Below are 6,145 nucleotides of genomic sequence, written 5' to 3'. Positions count from 1 at the left end.
TTAGGTTTCTTGTTGTTTGCAGTTGGAGCTAACTTCGGACAGTTTGGCTTGATATGACATTTTTCTCCACAATTGAAGCACATTCCATTGGATGGTTTCCTTCTACAAGTTTCTTCCTTATGTCCTGGTGGTTTGTAGAAATTGCAGTAAGTAGAGCATCTTCCAGAATGTTTCTTTCTGCAGGTTTTACAGTATGGTGCAGAAGTAGAACCTATGTTCCTACGGTTGGAATTCCCAGAACGGAATTATTGAGTAAGCCTTTGGGATAGGTTTCTCCTCTGGTCTTCTTCTCTAGTTCGCACTAATTCATCAGTCAAGGTATTGGCTAGTTCTACAGCTTCTTCTATGGTTTGAGGTCTAGCTGCCTTGACTACATGTCTAATCTCTCCAATTAATCCCCAGATGTAACGGGAGATTAACACCGGTTCAGGTGATGCAAGGGTTGGTACTATCCTAGCATATTCAAAGAATGTGGTAGTGTAACCCTTACTATCTACTCCGGTCATTCTAAGATTCAGAAACTTATTTGCTATCTGTTCCTTTTCATTGGGAGGGCAGAATTTCCTTTCTACCATGTTTTTAAATTCTTCCCATTCCATGTTATAAACCCTATCACTTCCTCTTGACTGGAGGATAGTGTTCCACCATTCTAGGGCTGCATTCTTAAACAAATTCGAAGCAAACATTATCTTATCTTCTTCAGCACATTTGCTTATTTTCAAAACAGCTTCAGTCTTTTCTATCCAGCGTAGGGCTGCAATGGGTCCTTCATTGCCCGAGAATTCTATTGGTTTACAGGACCATAATTCTTTGTAAGAACAACCATATGACATGGTTCTTCTTCTTTTAGGAATGGGTGCTTGAAGCACGGGTCCATTGTTCACGCTGTGTTCTGGTTCAGTTGGTCGTTTACTGCTATGCTTACTTTTATTATTCGCTTCTTGAACTGTTTGAATAATAAATGGCATTGCATCTATAATTCCTTGTGCCACTGTGTGCTGAACGGCACTATTATCCATTTGATTTCCATTGTTATTCGGATTCTCATTATTCAGATTATTATTATTCGAGTGGTTGTCGTTCTGGATATTATCATTCTGGTTTTCCTAATTCACTTCGTTGTCCATCTGAATTTTAAACATTTACCAAATATTAATATCACAATTAATATTTGAATATAGCCAATCACATGACACACACTTTTGGTCAAAAGCGTCGAGCATTGCGACTTTTACTCTATTCATATATTATGCATCTATTACACACCAGTACGGAAATTAAAATTACAATACCGACTGAAATGTAAAGCTACAATACTAATAGTATGCATCCGTAGTTTTTTTTTTCTAGCACATACACACATATATTATTATATTATTATTATTATTATTATTATTATTATTATTATTATTATTATTATTGTTATTATTACTTATTACTACCGTACCCACCACAACATTCACGGATATGGATTCATCCAAAAATCCATATTGCGCTCATCGTATTTCCATACGAGACGCTCTCCCACCTGTCTCATTCTCTCACTGCTTTTTAAAATTTCTTCACCGAAAGTCCTAAGTTCTTGTACGTTTTCTGTACTCATTGGGGGTGCAGGTTCTAGGACTGGGTTTGGAATCTGGGGTGCGGGTTCCTGGTACGGGGCCTGGTATGGGTAAGGGTTCTCTAAGATCTCTCTAATGTATGCATCATTAATGTAATAGGGATCTTGAGGATCTAACCCTTGGTAGGCTCCTAAGTTGGGTATTGGCACATTTTCCTGTATTGGGTTTTGTTGCACATAATCCCTAACATCGTCCCACCAGGGGTCGTAATTGTTTGGGTCTAGAGGATTTGGTGCAGGTACCCTAGGTATCTCTTCCGGGTTGTAATCAGGCATTTCTATTTGGTTTTCAGGGTTTTCTAGCTCCCAGGGTTGGTTAGGAATCGGTAGTTGTGGTTGGGGTGCTAGCATTTGCTCTAGGTTTGGGTCAGCTGCAGTGGTTGCTAAAATATGGATATTAGCTATACCCCTATTGAGCATATCCTGGGCATAGGCATCAGTTTCTCTTTTAGCTGCGGCTAACACTCGCTGTTCCTGCAACTTTTTCATACGTTTCCTACGCTCGTGTGCTCCCCTACTGAACCATCCCATCTTTTTCTGAGGAAATGGCTCATCAGATTGAGCCTTAAACACAAAGATTCCTTCTTCCATATCAGCAGAGTACCCTGAGAGGGCAGGCTGAGAAGAGGAGGTGCCTTCGCTCCTAGGCGAACCAGACAATTGACGATACGCTTCAGATGGTCCTTGGTCGCTCATACTGTAAACTAACAGATAGTCAGATAACACATAACAAGAAAATACAATTATGTACGTATTTCCGTAATTTATTTCCTAACACTTTGAATTTTGATGTCAGCGGAACACTTCTGTGGTTGAATCAGTGGCGTAGCTCTGATACCACCTTCTGTCACAGCCCCCGATCCCTGATTCCCGGGAACGGGCGGCCGCGAGCCAGTTTCGGTGGTATCATATTTATTTATTCAATTTGGCAGCGGAAATTTTCATCAGGACCGTAGTTAGGAAATATTTTATCAGAGTAAACCACCACATTTATAATATTAAGTACATAGGTAAAACCCAAGTTTTCAGTACATAATTTCATAGGAATAAATCCTATTTTATTTAAATAAAACGTCTATTTTATTCTAGGTAACTTTATTGCCACTTTTCCAAGCCTTCAGTGCTGTCCAGCTGGCTTCTATTTGGCTTTCACATATTGTTACCTGAAACGCGTTTTAAAATCATTTTGTCAGTGGGAAATACTGGTGAGTGAATCCCAGTTTAATCAAGTTTAAATAAAAAGTCACAATGAACAGTATTGAGGGCGCATCCGCAATTACATTTGTTTCCAAGTTATGTCAATTACCACCACACGGTAATGTCGTTCCGACTTATGGTCATGTTACTCCTTTACCAGGTGGTAACAAATTTTGTATACAAAACCCCAAATTTACCGACTGTAATTGTATTCTTACAAATACTCAATAACTGTTATTCGCATGGAAAGATATTTAAGGTTTTGTAAAAACAGTTAACAAAAAGAGGATTACTCACGTTGCTGTCTTAGGGTTTTCAGTAATGATTTCCTGGGAATAATCTATAAATTACACAAATGCACGTGTGTTAGTATAATAACCCATTTTAACATTAGTAATACCCTCCCCGAGACGGCATTCCAACGACTACGTCGGGCAGAAACACGACAGCCGTTACGGAACCCTAGATCAATCGGGCAGAGTATCTAATACGTCTCCAGGGGCTATAATACTTACATCGTAGCAGAACCTCGCTATTTAGGGGGGTATAATACCCGAGTATTATAACTTTCCTACAGAAATTGTGATTTGACATTGAATTGTGAGCGAACGGAAATGAAATCCGATGCGTTCTATTTATAGGGCTGATACTGGACTTTCTCGCGGCCCGCGTAAAGGTGAGGCAAAGCCTTACGCGGCCCGCGTCGTAGGGGGTTTAGGCCGTAGCTGGTCCGGGTCACCACCTAGGTTCAACACGTAGGGGACATGTGTCAGCACCGGGTTCTGCCGCGTTGTAGGTCTCTCGCGGCCCGCGTACACTTAAACAGGGTCTTACGCGGCCCGCCTGAACTTAAGTTTCACTGAATTAAGCTATGAGCCTTGATACCGCCCCCGTAAGGTGGAGGTGAGGTCCTACGCGGCCCGCCTCAACTTTAATAAACTTGTTTTTAATTTATTTTATATGTTATGATCTATTTTGAGCTCGGTTTTCACATACGGGATGTAATATAAGACATATTGGGACATTTTAAGTTATATTAGGGTGTCGGAAAAATAATCGAGGGTGTCGGTTTACTTTAGGGTTGTTATTGCATATGCGATGTTAGGACGGGTGTGGGACAAATATATTAGTTTTCCCACTAACCGCTAATATTTTTCTCTTTCGGCTAGTCGAGCTCCTTCTTCCATGTGAAGTTTCAAATTCGCTACCATCGGGGTATCCATAGGTTTACAGTCGATCATCCCTGTTTCTGCCAATAAGTCAAGAATGTATTTTTTATGGCAAATGAAAATTCCCTTTTTAGACCTAAGAACTTCAATTCCCAAGAAATACTTAAGTCTTCCCAAATTTCTTTTAACTTCTTCATTTCTTCTTCATCATTCCCAGTGATAATCATGTCATCAACATAAATAATCAGACATTTTATGAACTTACCTCTTCGTTTAAGAAACAGAGTGTGATCAGAATTACTTTATTTGAAGCCATATTTCTTCATGGCTACAGTAAACCTCCCAAACCAAGCTCTAGGAGATTGCTTTTGCCCATAGAGAGACTTCTTAAGATGGCAAACTTCGCCTTTCCCAAAGTCGTCTGCAAACCAAGGAGGGGGCTCCATATATACCTCTTCTTTTAGTTCCCCATGCAAGAAGGCATTCTTGACATCAAGTTGATGGAGAGGCCAATCTTCATTAGCAGCTATTGAGAAGAGAACTCTGATTGTGTCAATTTTGGCAACAGGAGAAAAAGTCTCAGAATAATCGATCCCGTATGTCTGAGTATACCCCTTAGCCACTAACCGGGCTTTGTACCGTTCAATTGTTCCATGTGGCTTATATTTAGTGGTAAATACCCAGAGACATCCCATTGGTTTTTTTCCAGGAGGAAGGACACATTTCTTCCACGTTTCATTTTTCTTTAGAGCATCCATCTCTGTTTTTATTGCATCTCTCCAGTGTTTCGATTCCAATGCCTCCTTGATAGAGGTTGGGGTTTCTTTAGAGGAAATAGCAGATACAAAACCTTTGGCTTCTTCTGACAAGTTTCCTTTGGAAATGTTTGCCATGGGATATCTGGAAATCTGACTTTCTTTTTTAGGGGAGAACCTTTTTGGAGGAACACCTCTGTTAACCCTTTGTGGAAGGACATATCTCTGTGGTGCTTCTTCATTTTCATCTGGAAGTTGTTCCTCTTGTAATGAATCAGTTGATCCTTCATGATTACCATGACCAACAAGGTTTTCTACATTACTAGCATCATTATCATTGAAAATACTGTCTTGAACATCAGGTTGAGAAGTACTTACCTCAGACATCTGGCTGGGAAGATCATGTTCGGTGGCACTGATTGTAGGTGTCGTAGATGGAGGTGACTCAACTTGGGTACTATGACTAGGGTTGTAAACGAACTGAACGAACACGAACACGAACAAGGCCTAGTTCGTGTTTGTTCGTTAAGGAAATAAATATGTTCACGAACGGTTCATGAACACTTACCGAACGAGATTTTATGTTTGTTTTCGTTCATTAAGGAAATGAGCGTGTTCGCGAATCGTTCACGAACACAAACGAGCACGAACATAAAGATAGATGGCCCAGAGAGTAGCACTCGAACTTGAATCCCTTATTGTCGAACTGAGGTCGATCGTATTCACCGATGTAAATAATGAGAAATGAAAGGGAAATGATACATAAACAAGGTAAAAATGGGTTTCCTAGTTTAATTGTTAGGTAATAAAATAAATAAAAGTTTAATAATATAAAAAGTACAAATAAAATATAAGAAATTACAAAGATCTTCAATTAAAACACAAACATACAAATATAAACGAATGCAAATCAACGAATGTTCACGAACACGTTCACAAACACCTTATCGAACGTTCACGAACACAATCGAACGAACGAGACTTATGTTCATGTTCGTTCATTTAACTAATCGAACGAAATTTCTTGTTCATGTTCGTTCGTTTACTAAACGAACGAACATAAACGAACTTCCCGCCGAACGGTTCACGAACTGTTCGCTGAACGTTCGGTTCGTTTACAGCCCTAACTATGACTGAATTCCTCTAATGATGGTACCCACCTTAGCCAACTCAGTGTGTCACTACTCTCTCTCTCCCCCTGACCAGTGTGTTGGGTGAGGTAAAATACTCGGTTTCAAGAAAGTCATAGTGTGTTGTAGTGTACATGTGGCGTCTCTTTGGGTTGTAACCTCGGTACCCTTTCTTATCAACACCATATCCCACAAATACGCATTTCTCAGCACAAGGATCAATTTTTGTATGTTAGTCTTTGGTATGTGAACGAAGACAGTACTTCCAAAAAC

This window comes from Helianthus annuus, chromosome 2, assembly GCF_002127325.2.
Source record: "Helianthus annuus cultivar XRQ/B chromosome 2, HanXRQr2.0-SUNRISE, whole genome shotgun sequence".
NCBI classification, from domain to species: Eukaryota; Viridiplantae; Streptophyta; class Magnoliopsida; order Asterales; family Asteraceae; genus Helianthus; species Helianthus annuus.
Note: the sequence above shows the minus strand (reverse complement) of the source record.